At 44.0% G+C, this 16,492-nt stretch overlaps 1 protein-coding gene and 1 long non-coding RNA gene across 2 annotated transcripts in view; one reads left to right on the top strand and one right to left on the bottom strand.

Moving 5' to 3' along the window:
* LOC124281692 overlaps positions 1 to 10,484 on the bottom strand; it is a 32,870-nt gene extending 22,386 nt beyond the window's left edge. The window contains 1 exon segment of the mRNA XM_046717645.1: positions 10,298 to 10,484. The gene's annotated coding sequence lies outside the window, so the exon portion shown is untranslated.
* Positions 10,485 to 13,426: 2,942 nt separating this feature from the next.
* LOC124281672 lies at positions 13,427 to 16,136 on the top strand. The gene is made up of 2 exons (XR_006899957.1): positions 13,427 to 13,460; positions 15,174 to 16,136. It is a non-coding gene; the product is annotated as an uncharacterized LOC124281672 (long non-coding RNA).
* The last annotated feature ends 356 nt before the right edge of the window (positions 16,137 to 16,492 follow it).

Here is a 16,492-nt window from a genome sequence, read left to right as displayed (position 1 = left end):
TGGAGATGAAGGAATGGGTAGGACTTTTTCTGTAGAGGGTTATGTTCGAGTAACTCTCCATTAGTTAAAAATAATGGACCCGAAGCCCTATTTTTAAGGAATGGAGAGTTACGAGGATATTACCGTACTTAAATTACATTCAATATATTGGTAATTTTGAAAGCCAAATGTAAACGAACTATCAAGTCTCATTTGAAAAAGGTACACATCACTCCATTTCTGAAAAATAATGGAGTGAGTAGACAATGGAATGACGTCACAAATGTCATTTGAATAGTGTGAATTGATTTTTGCGCCGCTTTTAGTATATTCAAGCAATATCACAGAGGGGGAATCGAACCCGGCTACCTCACTGCCCTTTGTCAGATATGTAATTTGAGAAGAGCTCGTTGAATGAAATTGAGACAAAACAGTATTTGGATTCACTGATATTTCTACATGCAGTTGTAGTTTTTTTTTGTTTCTTGCATTCGTTTTCTGGGAAGAATTTTGGGCATATTACGTCAAGGCATTTGCGGCACGTAGAACAATATTTCAGTTACATCGGAATGTCTCTGCTCAATGTGGGAGGAAAGACCGAAGTCATGCATAAAGTTTGGAGCTTTCCCGTTTTGACCAAACCTATAACCCAGGATCAGAACCACAATTAACGGATCTCTGCGCGATCAGTGTTCACTTTGTTTTTATCCCCAGCCTCCAAGGGTGCACACAAACGTTGATGTCATAGATGGTTTACAATTGACGTTACCTATCTCATCCTACCGGGAACCCATTAACTGCTGGGTGAACGGAAACATGTCTCGAACTAATTGACTGAAGTGGGGGACACCAGTCGTAATCTGTGTTTTAGCCTGGGGTGGTGAAATTCAGCGAAATTCTCAGTGGTCAGGGATCCGTGAAGATCCAGGTTAGAATTGATCTTCAGTAACCCAGGCTTGTCGTATAAGGCGACTAACGGGATCGCGTTGTCAGGCTCACTGACTTGGTTGACACATGTAATCGGTTCCCATTTGCGTAGATCGATGTTCATGCTGTTGATCACTGGCTTGTCTAGTCCAGACTCGATTATTTACAGACCGCCTCCATATAGCTGGACTATTGCTGAGCGCGGCGTACAAATAAACTCACTCATCCACTCACTCATCCTACCGGGAATCCAGTAACAGCTGGGTGAATTTAGACATTCTCGAACTAAGTGACTGGAATGCGGGACACCAGTCGCTAGCTGTGTTTTAGCGTGGGGCGGGACCTAATCACTCGAAACTCTCGGGGGTTAGGGTTGCACACAGCCACTCACGAACCTACATGTACTCCGCGTCCAACGTGGCTTAATTGTGCACATGGTCACGTGTCACCGCAAATGGCCATGGTCTCGTTAAATATTAGAATAACGAAACAGATTTGCTGAAATCAAACAGAGCACATACATTTCACTCACGTGTTTAGCGTGTCCCTTTGAAAATGTAGTACTTCTGCAGTTCAGTCTCACCAAGCAATATGTCCCCACGTCTTTGAAGCAAAGCATTTCGATTTCCTCTAATGCAAATACGATCTCAAATGTCATCAATCCTTTGATATCATAACAACCGAAGTCACATTTTGACCTCAAACATATCACCAGGACCCCCCCGTGAAGCTTTAAAGAAAACCGATCATGCAAATAGCGATGGCTTTTGTCGATCATAACGTGCAAAAAGCGATTATTTGCCATCTAATCGATATTTGATCAACAATTTTGTCAGTGATCGATCAATAGACCCGTCGTACCTGTAAATTGAAGATCAAAGGCCACCGACAAAAGCCTAAGCAGGTGTAACTATACACCACCTGTAAGAGTATGTAAATACATATTTGTAAACAACAAGAATGCAGGTCAGAGGCTTTTAGAAATATGTTGATTTAACCCGTGATTACAAATATTTCGCTATGAGTTAAAAGCCAATTGCAAGCCACGCCACAGAGTGCGTCTTTAGCAAGTCCAACATCCAAGGCGTGCAGTCTATTACACTAAACGGTTAACCCGAAATTCAAAGAACCACTTATTGTGATACGTTATAGCCATAATGACCGTTCGTTATATCCGTCAGTTCGTTATATCCGTCAGTTCAGTTCGTTACCGTTCGTTATATCAGTCAGTTCGTTATATCCGTCAGTTCGTTAGATCCATCAGTTCGTTATATCCGTCAGTTCGTTATATCCGTCCGTCAGATCGTTATATCCGTCAGTTCGTTATATCCATCAGATCGTTATATCCGTCAGTTCGTTATATCCGTAAGATCGTTATATCCATCAGTTCGTTATATCCATCAGTTCGTTATATCCGTCAGAGCGTTATATCCGCCAGTTCGTTATATCCGTCAGATCGTTATATCCGTCAGTTCGTTACATCCGTAAGATCGTTATATCCGTCAGTTCGTTATATCCGTCAGTTCGTTATATCCGTCAGTTCGTTATAACCGTGTTCGGTATATACGTAGTGTACTGAATGGAATTGTTCTGTCACCAGAACAGAAGGAAGCCTTGGTGCATTGTCTCTTTTTGCATTGGAAAACAATTCCAGTTTAATTAGTTTGAATTATTGTTTTCGTAAATATTTTACGACATTGCTTTGTTGTGTTTAATGTTGTGTGTGATAGCTGCATATTTGATATATATATGTTTGTATATACCGCAACAAGTTAACGAACACCGGATTTTTCCATATGCCTACAGTTAATTCGCATGGTATACCTCAACAATAGGCATGTGGAAAAAATCGTGTGTTCTTAACTTCTGTTGAGTCGTCTATGTGTGTATTGTGACGTCTTGTAACGTTGAATATGTTAAGCGTTATTATTCTCGTCACGTTCACGCATGTTTGTTTCAAGTGCATTGCTTTCATGTTTGTCTGCATAGTGCAGTGTCATGAGAAAACACTGTGTTTGTTTATGCGAGAAATGAGTATGAAAAGAGACTTTTTGCTCCTTGACGTGTAGTTTGTTTATTAAGGTGCGGACAACTGTCAAATATTGTTTTATAATGAATAGAGCAAATAAATACAGACTGAAAACTCTATTTCTCACGAAGAACATGTTCTTATTTTTCCTTCTTCTTTAACATTTTTATATGAAGCAGGATAGCTTTTAAACTTTCCTAATTCATTATCCAACACCAAGAAAGCAGGGGCGAATTTAAGATTAGAACGAACATCTGCGGATCCTGGATAGAGTAAGGGGCACAACTATTGGCGATGATTGCTAACCATGCCCCTGCTCATTAGTTAGGAACAGTCATATACCAAGTCCACTCAATACCAAGGTTCGTGATACATTCCAAGTTAATTCGGGGAAATTGCTTTTGCACAGTAGTGTAGTACTAATCTTGCACGAACCCACAACGAGTCATTTTAGAAGAGGCTTAAATAGCGGAAGGCCTGCACGAAGAAATAAATGACCCATGCCTTGCCAAGCTGTATGTTGTCACACATTTAGCGCAGGGTCGAGTTGTGCGGTGTTACACTGGCAGTAGGTCGAGCTGTGAATTAGTGAGATTAATGCCTCTTATCGGCAGGCTGAAGTCTTAGTCAACTACGATTAAAAATACCATGTTGAAAAGCACTATAACAGACATATGGTACACTGTTACATTGTTACAACTCTTCATGTGAAAACACTCTTCCCCGTATCTTTTTACATTAATGGTTGTGGGATAATCCTTACAACAAATGTATTCCTATGTAAATATACTCCTCATATAATGTTTTACATTAAAGTTTAAAGTGACAGATATGTCTGTACATTAAGGATTGGAGTGAGAGATATGTTTTTTTCTACATCTAGGGTTAAAATGACAGATATATTTTATACACTAAAGGTTAAAGAGATATAAATGTTTGATACGTAATGTATAAGTGACAGATATGCTTTTACATTTAGGGCTAAAGGGACAAATATGTTGGGTTTTTTACATTTAGGGCTAAAGTGACAAATATGTTGGTTTTCACATTTCGGGTTAAAGTGACAGATATGCTGGGTTTTACATTTACAGTTAAAATGAGAGATATGTTAAACATTTAGGGTTAAGTGACAGATATGTTTTTACATTAAGGGTTAAAGTGGCATATGGGATTTTTAACCTTTAGGGTTAAAGTCTCCCTCTGAGTTATAAGATAGTAGTTTTAATAACATGTACGCAAATATATATCTATTGACATTAGTCTCAATGTATTGGAAGAATGAACGATGCCAGTTATCTTGTTAACGACAGTAGCGACCTCGTGTTCTTGTTTAGACAAATCCTACACAGTGGTACTTGTTATACAGCCAAGGTCATCATAATCCTTTTTACTGAGTCTTCACTACTGAGCTACGTGTCTTTGATGTTTTTGAAATAACTGACAGTGTGTGTGTTTGTATTCCTACAACAGAACTACGCAATTTCAATGCTGGGCGAAACGAAATATATAGACAATCAATGCCAAACAGTATATATTGTTTCAAATATAATAGGTGAGTAAATTATGTGAGTGAGTGAGTTAAGTTTTACGCCGCACTCAGTAACATTCCAGCTATATGGTGGCGGTGTGTAAATAATCGAGTCTGGACCAGACAATCCAGTGATCAACAGCATGAGCATTGATCTGCGCAATTTGGAACCGATGACATGTGTCAACCAAGTCGGCGAGCCTGACCACCCGATCCCGTTAGTCGCCTCTTACGACAAGCATGGGTTACTGAAAATCAATATTCTAACCCAGACCTTCACAGGTTTCGAGTACATTATGTTATGCTTCGTACTGACATAAAACTTGATAAACATGAAATGGCGTATCTATATGCGAGAAGAACCACGACAGGAAACGAAATTAATTGTGAGTCAAATTTCAACGAAAGTACACATTTTGAGAAACGAGATATTTTCAAGTAGAGTGAATGAGTTAAAAGTAAACGTCATACCGACTTAGGATATTACAAAATGAATACATCAAATTACACATTGTACGATATTGACTGTGACATGAAAAGTGCCAAATTACATTGTTTGAACAAATATCGATTTTTTTTAAATATTTATCGAGCATAATTTTTGTAAAAAAATGGAACGTCATACAGCTGTTTCCTAGGAGCACTTATTGATTATCGTCCCTGTCTAGATTTATGTCTCAATTTAGATCGCTCTACCAGGCCTCGTTATGTTGTTTTGGCATGTTTATGTTCATCACTAATGACCAGAGAAGGTCGATTTAAATCCAGCGTAAACACCGTTGAACAATAGCCCTGTTTAGTGTTATCGACACGGAAACATATCACTCAACTTCGGACTGACGATATGGCTGTATGTCATGTGATTATTACTGGTACAGCGGTATGTGCTCCAGGGATTCAGTGCAATACGGCCAATATAGTAGTACTATATATGTATCGGCCTCTAATAGAATAAGCGCTGGATGTATGTACCTCCCTGTAAAACAAATCTAATAGAAGAAGCACTGTATTTATGTAACTAATGTAACACAAATCTAATAGAAGCAGCACTGTATATATGTAACCAATGCAACACAAATCTAATAGAATAAGCACTGTATGTATGTACCTCCCTGTAACACAAATCTAATAGAAGAAGCACTGTATTTATGTAACTAATGTAACACAAATCTAATAGAAGCAGCACTGTATGTACCTCCCTGTAACACAAATCTAATAGAAGAAGCACTGTATTTATGTACGTCCCTGTAACACAAATCTAATAGAAGCAGTACTGTATTTATGTAACCACTGTAACACAAATATAACACTAGGGAACAGTGCAGTGTAACAAACTGAATATAACACTAGGGAACAGTGAAGTGTAACAAACTGCATATACCACTAGGGAACAGTGAAGTGTAACAAACTGCATATACCACTAGGGAACAGTGAAGTATAACAAACTGCATATACCACTAGGGAACAGTGAAGTGTAACAAACTGAATATAACACTAGGCAACAGTGCAGTGTAACAAACTGAATATAACACTAGGGAACAGTGAAGTGTAACAAACTGCATATACCACTAGGGAACAGTGAAGTGTAACAAACTGCATATACCACTAGGGAACAGTGACGTGTAACAAACTGCATATACCACTAGGGAACAGTGAAGTGTAACAAACTGAATATAACACTAGGCAACAGTGCAGTGTAACAAACTGAATATAACACTAGGGAACAGTGAAGTGTAACAAACTGCATATACCACTAGGGAACAGTGAAGTGTAACAAACTGCATATACCACTAGAGAACAGTGAAGTGTAACAAACTGCATATACCACTAGGGAACAGTAAAGTGTAACAAACTGAATATAACACTAGAGAACAGTGAAGTGTAACAAAGTGCATATACCACTAGGGAACAGGGAAGTGTAACAAAGTGCATATACCAGTAGAAAACTGGGAAGAGTAACAAACTGCATATAGAAGTAGGTAACATGGAAGTGTAACAAAGTGCATATACCAGTAGAAAACTGGGAAGTGTAACAAACTGCTTATACCAGTACGAACAGGCTAGTGTAACAAACAGCATATACCACTAGGGAACAGGGAAGTGTAACAAACTGCCTATACCCCTGAAGCAGCAAAGCATTGCCTTGTTTTAACGAAGTGTTTCCCTCACCTGTAAAGAAGTAAACCTACCCGAGTAATAGGTGCACAAATGGGGTAAGTGGAGGCGGGTGGGAGGCGGGTGGTGTGGATGGGGTTAGTGGGAGTTGGTGGATAGATAGGGGTGAGGTTGAAGGGGTGGATGGGGTGAGTGGAGGCGGGTGGTGTGGATGGAGTGAATGGGAGTTGGTAGATAGATGGGGGTGAAGTGGAGGCGGGTGGATGGGATGAGTGGAGGCGGGTGGGGTGGATGGGGGTGAGCGGAAGTTGGATGATAGATGGGGGTGAGGTGGAAGGGTGGAAGGGGTGAGTGGGAGTTGAGTAGATAGATGGGGGTGAGGTGGAGGCGGGTGGATGGGGTGAGTGAAGGCGGGTGGTGTGGATGGGGGTGAGCAGAAGTTGGATGATAGATGGGGGTGAGGTGGAAGGGTGGATTGGGTGAGTGGAGGCAGGTGGTGAAGATGGGGTGAGTGGAAGTTGATGGATAGATGAGGTAGGGGATCCGAGGTGAGTGTGGAAGGTGTGGATGGATGGCAGAAGTGGATGGATAGATGGGGGTGGGTGTGGGGTGGGGGAGTGGTGCAGTAAGTTGGTGGATAGATGGGGTGAGGTGGAAGGAGCTGGATTGGTTGAGGTGGGCGGGTGGTGTGGAAGGGGGGTGAGTGTGGAGGCAGGTGAGTGATGATGGGGATAGTGGAAGTTGGTGGATAGATGGGGTGGGGTGGAAGGGGGTGACTGGGGTGAGTGGAGGCAGGTGTGTGGATGGGGTGAGTGGAAGTTTATGAATAGATGGGGGTGAGGTGGAAGGGTGGATGGGGTGAGCAGGGGTGTGGGTATGGATGGGGTGAGTGGGAAGTTGGTAGATAGATGGGGTGGGGTGGAAGGGTGGATTGGGTGAGGTGGGCAGGTGGTGTGGATGGGGTGTGAGTGGAGGCAGGTGGTGATGATGGGGTGAGTGGGAGGCTGGTGGTGGTGGGATGGGGTGAGCGGAAGTTGGTGGATAGATGGGGAGTTAGGTGGGCAGGTGAATGGGCTGAGGTGGGCGGGTGGTGTGGATGGGGTGAGTGAAGGCGGGTGGTGATGATAGGGTGAGTGGAGGCTGGTGGTGTGGATGGGGGGTGAGGCGGAAGTTGGTGGATAGATGGGGTTAGGTGGGCGGGTGGATGGGGTGAGGTGGGCGGGTGGTGTGGATGGGGTGGGTGGGAGAGGCAGGTGGTGTGGATGGGGGTGAGCGTAAGTTGGGGGATAGATGGGGGTGAGGTGGAAGAGGGGTGGATGGGGTGAGATGGGCGGGTGGTGTGTGGATGGGGTGAGTGGAAGTTGGTGGATAGATGGGGGTGAGGTGGAAGGGGTGGATGGGGTGAGTGGAGGCAGGTGGTGTGGATGGAGTGAATGGGAGTTGGTAGATAGATGGGGTGAAGTGGAGGCGGGTGGATGGGATGGAAGTGTAGGCGGGTGGGGTGGATGGGGGTGAGCAGGAAGTTGGATGATAGATGGGGTGAGGTGGAAAGGGGGATGGGGTGAGTGGGAGTTGGTAGATAGATGGGGTGAGGTGTGGAGGCGGGTGGATGGGGTGAGTGCAGGAGGCAGGTGGTGTGGATGAGAGGTGAGCAGGAAGTTGGATGATAGATGGGGGGTGAGGTGGAAGGGTGGATTGGGTGAGTGGAGGCAGGTGGTGAAGATGGGGTGAGAGTGGAAGTTGGTGGATAGATGGCGGTGAGAGTAGAAAGGTTGATAGGGTGAGTGGAGGCAGGTGGTGTGGATAGGGGTGAGCAGGAAGTCGATGGATAGATAGGGGTGAGGTGGAAGGGGTGGATGGGTGGGTGGAGGCGGGTGGGATGTGGATGGGGTGAAGCGTAAGTTGGTGGATAGATGGGGGTGAGGTGGAAGGGCTGGATTGGTTTGAGGTGGGCGGGTGGTGTGGAAGGGGGTGAGTGGAGGCGGGTGGTGATGATGATAGGGATAGTGGAAGTTGGTGGATAGATGGGGTGGGGTGGAAGGGGTGACTGGGGGTGAGTGGAGGCAGGTGTGTGGATGGGGGTGAGTGGAGGCGGGTGGTGATGATGGGGTGAGTGGAGGCTGGTGGTGTGGGATGGGGGTGAGCGGAAGTTGGTGGATAGATAGATGGGGTTAGGTGGGCAGGTGAATGGGCTGAGGTGGGCAGGGTGGTGTGGATGGGGTGAGTGAAGGCGGGTGGTGATGATGGGGTGAGTGGAGGCTGGTGGTGTGGATGGGGGTGAGCAGAAGTTGGTGGATAGATGGGGGTTAGGTGGGCGGGTGGATGGGGTGAGGTGGGCGGGTGGTGTGGATGGGGTGGAGTGGAGGCAGGTGGTGTGGATGGGGGGTGAGCGTAAGTTGGTGGATAGATGGGGGTGAGGTGGAAGGGGTGGATGGGGTGAGATGGGCGGGTGGTGTGGATAGGGTGAGTGGAAGTTGGTGGATAGATGGGGGTGAGAGTGGAAGGGGTGGATTGGGTGAGGTGGGCGGATGGGTGTGGATGGAGGTGAGAGTGGAGGCGGGTGGTGATGATAGGGGGTGAGTGAAGAGGCTGAGTGGTGTGGATGGGTGTGAGCGGAAGTTGGGTGGATAGATGGGGGTTAGGTGGATGGCGGGTGGAAGGGGTTGAGAGGTGGGCAGGTGGTGTGGATGGGGGTGAGTGGAGGCGGGTGGTGAGGATGGGGTGAGGAGTGGAAGTTGGTGGATAGATGGGGTGGGGTGGAAGGGGTGGATGGGGTGAGTGGAAGGCAGGGGTGTGGATGGAGTGAGTGGGGAGTTGGTGATAGATAGGGTGGGGTGGATGGGGTGGATGGGGGTGAGTTGTGAGAGGCAGGGGTGTGTATGGGGTGAGTGGGAATTGGTGGATAGATGGGGGTGAGGTGGAAGGCGTGGATGGGGTGAGTGGAGAGGCAGGTGGTGTGGATGGAAGTGAGTAGGAGTTGGTAGATAGATGGGGGTAGGGTGGATAGGGTGGATAGGGGTGAAGTGGAGGGCAGGGGTGTGGATGGAGTGAGTGGGAAGTTGGTGGATAGATGGGGGTGAGAAGTGGAAGGATGGATAGGGTTGGGTAGGAAGCGTGTGGTGTGGATAGGGAGTGAGCATAAGTTGGTAGATAGATAGGGTTAGGAGTGGATAGGGTGAGTGGAGAGCTGGTTGATAGATGGGGTTAGAGTGGATGGGTTGAGGTGGGCAGGTGGTGTGGATGGGAGTGAGTGGAAGTTGGTTGATAGATAGAATGGGAGTGGATTGGGTGATTGGAGCTTGTGGTTTGGATAGAGAGTGAGCTGACGTTGGTGGATAGATAGAAATTGAGAGTGGAAGGGAGTGGACAGGGTGAGTGGAGAGTGGGTTGTAGGAGTGGAAGTTGGTGGAGATGATGAGGTGAATGAGAGGAGAATGGATTTTGCGGGTGGGGGTGGATAGAGGTTGGGAAGGGCGAAAGGGTTCAGGTGGAGATGTTTTAACATTAGATTTGATCAAAAGAACCATATCTTCCAGTCTTAAAGATCACTGTTACTTGTGGCATTGAGTCTATCCCTTTACGAAAACCCCATTCAACCTGCTTTAGCTCTACTCGCCTAGATACTCAATACACACGTCAGTGAAGCTTAAACAGGATAGACGATATGGAAACATTTCACTTGAAAACACTAAACATTTTCAAACCGTATCCCCACTCACCTGTTTCCTGGGCTCCAGGTAAAGTCAAGTGTGTACCCGTGTTCTCCCGCACAGGTAACCACAGGTAGCACGGCTTGATTACAGGTATGTGGACACTACGGTTTCCACGTGTGGGCAGGTATTGTGTCGACACACAGGTAAGCTGTTAACGCAACCGTCGCCGTCATCGGTGAACGGGGAAACAGATACGTCGAAGTCAATCAAGACTACACTTAAGGAAAAGAAAAAAAAGGAAAATGGTGATTTGATTTATAGAGAGAGAGTGAAACTAAAAGGCACTGATTACCTGAGTAATGTTTGCTTGCAGGTGTAGATTATGAGGATTTAAGTTCTTTGACAAATGTTTTCCACTGACAGTATTAACTCAGATGTACGCCTGTTAAGACACTCGGCCGTATTAGAATTCATGAATGAGTGAACGAACGAACGAACGAAAGCCGCTTTTAGCAATATTCCTACAATATCAAGGCGGGGGACACCAGAAATGGGCTTGACACATTGTACCCATGTGGGGATTCGAACCCGGATCTTCTGCGAGACGAGCGAACGCTGTAACCACTAGGCGACGAACGGAAGAACGAATGAATGTAACACACACACAATAACACACCATACATGTGATACTATCCATTCGCATTTGAATGAAAACGAGGGGTGGTGGGGTAGCCTAGTGGTTAAAGCGTTGGCTCGGGTTCGATTCCCCACATGGGCACAATGTGTTAAGCCCATTTCTGGTGTGCCCCGCCGTGATATTGCTGGAATATTGCTAAAAGCGGCGTAAAACTAAACTCAGTCAGTCAGTGAATAAAAACGATGGCTTGTCCGAGTAAAATGACCTATGAGACACGTAAATACAGAACCACTTAAAACTAGATCTAACCGTATCACACACTGAAGGCACCGTCAACTGCATGGGGGATACAAATGCAGTTAGTTCTATGTAGAATTGGTTGTTTGTATTAATTAAAAATACTTCTGAGAGTTCTAAGTTAGATAATGCCAGGATTACGGATTTGGGACATAAACCAAAGGTCGGGTGTGGGTAATTAGAAAACTGGCGTGTATTTCGTGGCAGAATAAGCCCCCAGTACTCCATATGTGTCTCCCCGAAGTAATTCAGAGGACGACTTGGTCTCTGGTACCCATGGTTTTCCATCCGTGGAGATTCTGGGGCGGAATACGTCATAAGACCAATAGGATAAATATGACTCAAATGAAGATCGGGTGGTTTAAATGGACGTTATGGGTCATCATTAATTACAGACTAAATTATTTACAACCGACGCTGCGAAGCTGATGTACAGGTTATTTCACTAACTGTATCCTATTGCAAGATAACTGAATGGTCATTTTAGAAGAAGCATCTCATAATGAGCTTGTATCGTGTACGTGTATGTGACCACACGCGTCTTACTTGTAGGTTGATCACTGGATTGTCTGGTCTAGACACGATTATTTACATACTAGCGCTATGTAGCTGGAATATTGCTGAGTGCGGCGTAAAACTAAACTCACTCACTCACCCTTACCTGTAGAGGGTCGTCCGGGGTCTTCTAACGTCCGGGAAATGTCGTATGTTCACATAGGTAAACAATAATCATAACCTATCACATTCCAGCAAACACCACCGTATATCAAATCCTTCAGAGGGGTCGATACGCATGTGAGTAGTTTCCAGTTCTGTATGATCGTCAAGATAATAGAATTAGTTACGAACCACCGCGAACACAATAGCTTGTAGTCCACATCGCTACGTTGTGTTAGGTTGAATGTCTCTTCACAAGCCGCCCAACCTTGAACTGAATGACAACATTATTACGATAGTGTAGCACATTCCAAATTAGGAACACTTCAAGTCAGAACACTGGTCTTCTTCCGTCAAAATCTGTTCTCATATTCCACACATCACTGTCGCGGCTTTGTCAACGAACAAGCATAACTTGGATCTCTCAATCAGCGCACAACCACCTTCCGATCCGCCAAGACGCACTTCCAAACCAGCCTTCCATTTATAACGTAAATTAAATTTCTATATTAATCCCGCAGAAAATAATAGCTCCGCATAAAAAGTAATTATGGTATATCGAACTAACAGTACGGCCTGGGTAGATTCAATAGGCCTTTATCGTTTCCGTTCACCCCTCTATGGGTTTCATAGAATGTATTAGCTGCTAGCCGGGGTGGTTGTACGCAGAAAGCTTAGTCTCAGTGGGGATCGTATAAACGGATTGTGTAGTAAATAAGGCTCGCGGCGATTGAGTCGCACCTTGACTTGTGACCGCGGTATTTCGCGCTTATTGTCATGATCCTCGGAACGTCATGCGTGAAGGACGTGTGTTTGAATAGCATTGATGTTATTGACATGATAAATGATACCGAATCAGACCTGACAGGTTCCTGAATATATGTTTCTTGGGCCTACATTGCAACACAAAAGGGGGCCAACTAAAATATACTGCTCAATTATTATAATCAGATATGGGTTTCGGTTTGTTTTTTGTTGTTGTTGTGGTTGTTGTAGTTGTTGTTGTTAGCGCGGCACTTAACAATAGTCCAGCTATATGACGGCGCTCTGTAAATAATCGAGTCTGGACCAGACAATCCAGTGACCAACAGCATGAGCATCGATGTACGCAACTGGGAAATGATGACATGACATACTTCATACTCTTTAAATTGACATAACATTTTCATTTTACAATATTTGACATAATTTGTTAATCGGGCGGTGGGATAGCCTAGTAGTTAAAGTGTTCGCACACCCGAGTTCGATTTTCCACATAGGTACAAGATGTGAAGCCCATTTCTAGTATCCCCCGCTATGATATTGCTGAAATATTGCTAAAAGCGGCGTAAACCTAACCTCTATCACTTGGTATCTTGGTTCAGTTTGGAGCAGACCAATAGAACAGCTCACTCACTCACTTCGGAGACTTGACGAAAGGTCTTTAAATAGCACTCGTGTATGAAGTCTTCGAAGGGGCTAAAGCAGTGTCAGCGAGACCTCTGTTGAGATAACACCGTTATCGACCCCAACAGCGGTTGATAACTATAGGAAGATAATGGTTACACATGCAGCAAATTGTACCCCTAATCAGTGACGTGGATGTATATGGTTATCACGTCTGTCTCTGTCTAGTGACGGTTAACAGTCAGGATTCAGGTAGGTTCATGTACAGTTACTTTATAGGAATTAACATTGCCGATTATATTTTGAGTTATACTCAGTGGTGGGTGAGTGAATAAGTGTTTACGTCGCTTTCCGCAATATTCCCAAAACTGTGGGGACACCAGAAATGGGATTCATGCATTGTATCTATCTCGGGAATAGAACCCGGGTTTGCAGTGACGAGCGGACACTTTAGGCACTAGACTACCCCAGAGCCAAGTCAGTGGGGTTTAAGTGAGTGAGTGAATACTGTTCATACCAACACTTTTGCAGTTATTCTTGGCGAAAATATCTTTTGTTTTACATTATGGTAAACACAATCAAAGTGAAAACAAAATAAAATTACTTAAATGCCAGTTAAATATAATATTTTAGCGTAAAATCTGAAGTGGTGTTCACTGTTATTGCACTTTTCTAGCCGTGTGCATGCAGGTGCGTGCGAGCGTGCGTGAGTGAGTGTCGATGCTTGTACCAGTCCAGACTGGTCCGGTGTTATAATGCCAGCCGCTTTAGCATGGATACCCCTTACCAACTAATCATTTTACGAGGGGGTAACAATATCAGTTCAGAAAGCTGTAATTCTGTAATTATGAAACTTATACCCCAATATGCTTGACGCTAAGTGAATACACGACACATAGCTTTTGAGATATTGCTTTACAATAAATGAGTTTATGCTTTACACTTGCATTCCAGGAATGATTGCCTGGACACCAAAATATTAATATATTAGAAAAGGTCCCTGGATACACGTGGTGCTGAATTAATGCACATGTGTACACAGGGGTTCGAATCACTGTTTGGACAATAATTTTTTAAAATAAACAAATCTACACTTTTGCAACCGTATATTGTTTTTATATGTTATGATTAGCATATATTTCAAATTTGAACGAAATCGGTGAGGAATTGAATATTTTAGAAAATTCTACTGCTACATTCATTACATAAAATACACACTTGTATTCTACCGCTACATTCATTACATAAAATACAAACTTGTATTCTACCGCTACATTCATTACATAAAATGCACTTGTATTCTACCGCTACATTCACTACAAGTGTGTATTTTATGTAATGAATGTAGCGATAGAATTTTCTGAAATATTCAATTCCACACCGACTTCGTTGAGGTCATAGGTAATGGGCCTTTGTAGACACTTTGTAGTTGTTTAAAGTAATTGTCTCTGTACCGCTGATATTTGTCACATCGGAAGAATACATGGTTTTCAGTTTCTGTTTCTGCGGCATCACAGAATGAACACAAGTAGATCGTACTTGGAACATCCTCATTAAAACTACACTACATTAAAAATACACAAGAATAGTGTGTATTTTATGTAATGAATGTAGCGGTAGAATTTACACAATGGTAGTTTTACACGAAACTGATCGCAATTCCAATGCATCTGTCATAAATTGAAAACAGTGCGATAATACGCATAATCGCTGTCACTGACGTTGACAGGGCGGTGGGCTAGCCGAGTGGTTAAAGCGTTCGCTCGTCACGCCAAAGACCCGGGTTCGATTCCCTACATAGGTACAATATGTGAAGCTTATTCTCGGTGTTCCCCTCCGTGATATTGCTGGAATATTGCTAACAGCGGCGAAAAACCAAACTCACTCACTTATTCATGATGTTGACTGTGAATAGCCAACATATAACCATCGCTAATCTGATCCATGTGTGATTTACTTTTGTAGGATTGCCAAGTTGAAGCTTCAAAATGACGTACGACATGAACCTTCCCAGAATCCCCTCAGTCGGGAATCGCGAAACCCGGATCGTGGTCAACTGTGTGTTTACTGTTGGAATAGTCTTGGGAAACCTGCTGGTGCTGTTTTTGGTCGTGAATTCCAAGAAGCTGCGAAGATCGTCCAAGTACATCCTAGTCGCAAGCCTCGCTTTCGCCGACATATCAGATGGAGGCTTTTTCCTGCCAATGTGGACGGACATCTTGATTGACCAGAAAATCAACTACAGCTGTTTGGCGCGCTATCTTTCTGGGGCCTGTGGCTACAGCACTGCTACAGTCTGTAGCCTTTCTGTAGTAGCACTCAATACAGACTTTACGTTTAGTAGGGGGGTCTGTCAGTACCGAGGGTGGTTACGAGGAGTCATTACGAGCATCCTCCTCATGCTTTGTTGGATCGGGCCGTGTGTGACGTTGGGGCCGTTAGTTGCCATGGGGATGAGAAACTCGGACCCAGTCCACTGTTTCTTTACCTTAGATGAAAATTCCACATTTTTTATGTATCTGGCTTTTTTCATTCCGTCTGGAGCCATAATTATTTCGTCCGGATTTGTGATATTTGTACACGTTAAGACGAAAGAGGGAGGCAACTCCTCGAACACGGATTTTCCTTACGATATCTTCGTTACGGCGTGCCTGACGTTGGTTTTTTATCTTCCCTTTGCTGTTCTACAGATGAATACCTACCACTGTCAGCCCGATCAGTGCTATATGTATTATATTTCAAGATTTATTGTTACTGGAAATCTTGTGTATGCGAAGTCGGCCATACTTCCATGGATCTGGCTGTGTAGTAAACGTTTTCGGGACGAGGTCAAGGACATTTTCTGTGACGTGTCAAGCTGAAATAATAATGGCTTTGACACCGGTGATCACTAATTTTATTCATGGTGAAATTATATTCATGCTATGTGGAAGGATTTTTTCATTTGATCTTTATTCATTCGTGCAGAAACGCGTTCATTCATTCATCTTTTGATTCACACATTCATTCACATGTTCATTAATTAATTGATTGATTGATTGATTTACGCCACAAAATGTTTCAAGTTATGACGGTAGTCGAATAATCGAGCCTTGAATCTTGTATTCGATCACCACGGTCCACAAACTATACCGGAAACACTTTAAAATCAATGATAATTCCGACTTTAAAGATGACGCAATTGGCTGTGAAGGATTACGTCCTCTCATTTTGCTGGAAACCAAACCGAAACATGAGTCTCATTAATCAATTCAGACAATGACCTACTTTTCAGCCGATCCGAA

The sequence above is a fragment of the Haliotis rubra genome, unplaced genomic scaffold (assembly GCF_003918875.1).
Source record: "Haliotis rubra isolate DU_JTF1 unplaced genomic scaffold, ASM391887v1 Scf288, whole genome shotgun sequence".
NCBI classification, from domain to species: Eukaryota; Metazoa; Mollusca; class Gastropoda; order Lepetellida; family Haliotidae; genus Haliotis; species Haliotis rubra.
Note: the sequence above shows the minus strand (reverse complement) of the source record. Positions and strands in the feature narration are given on the sequence as shown.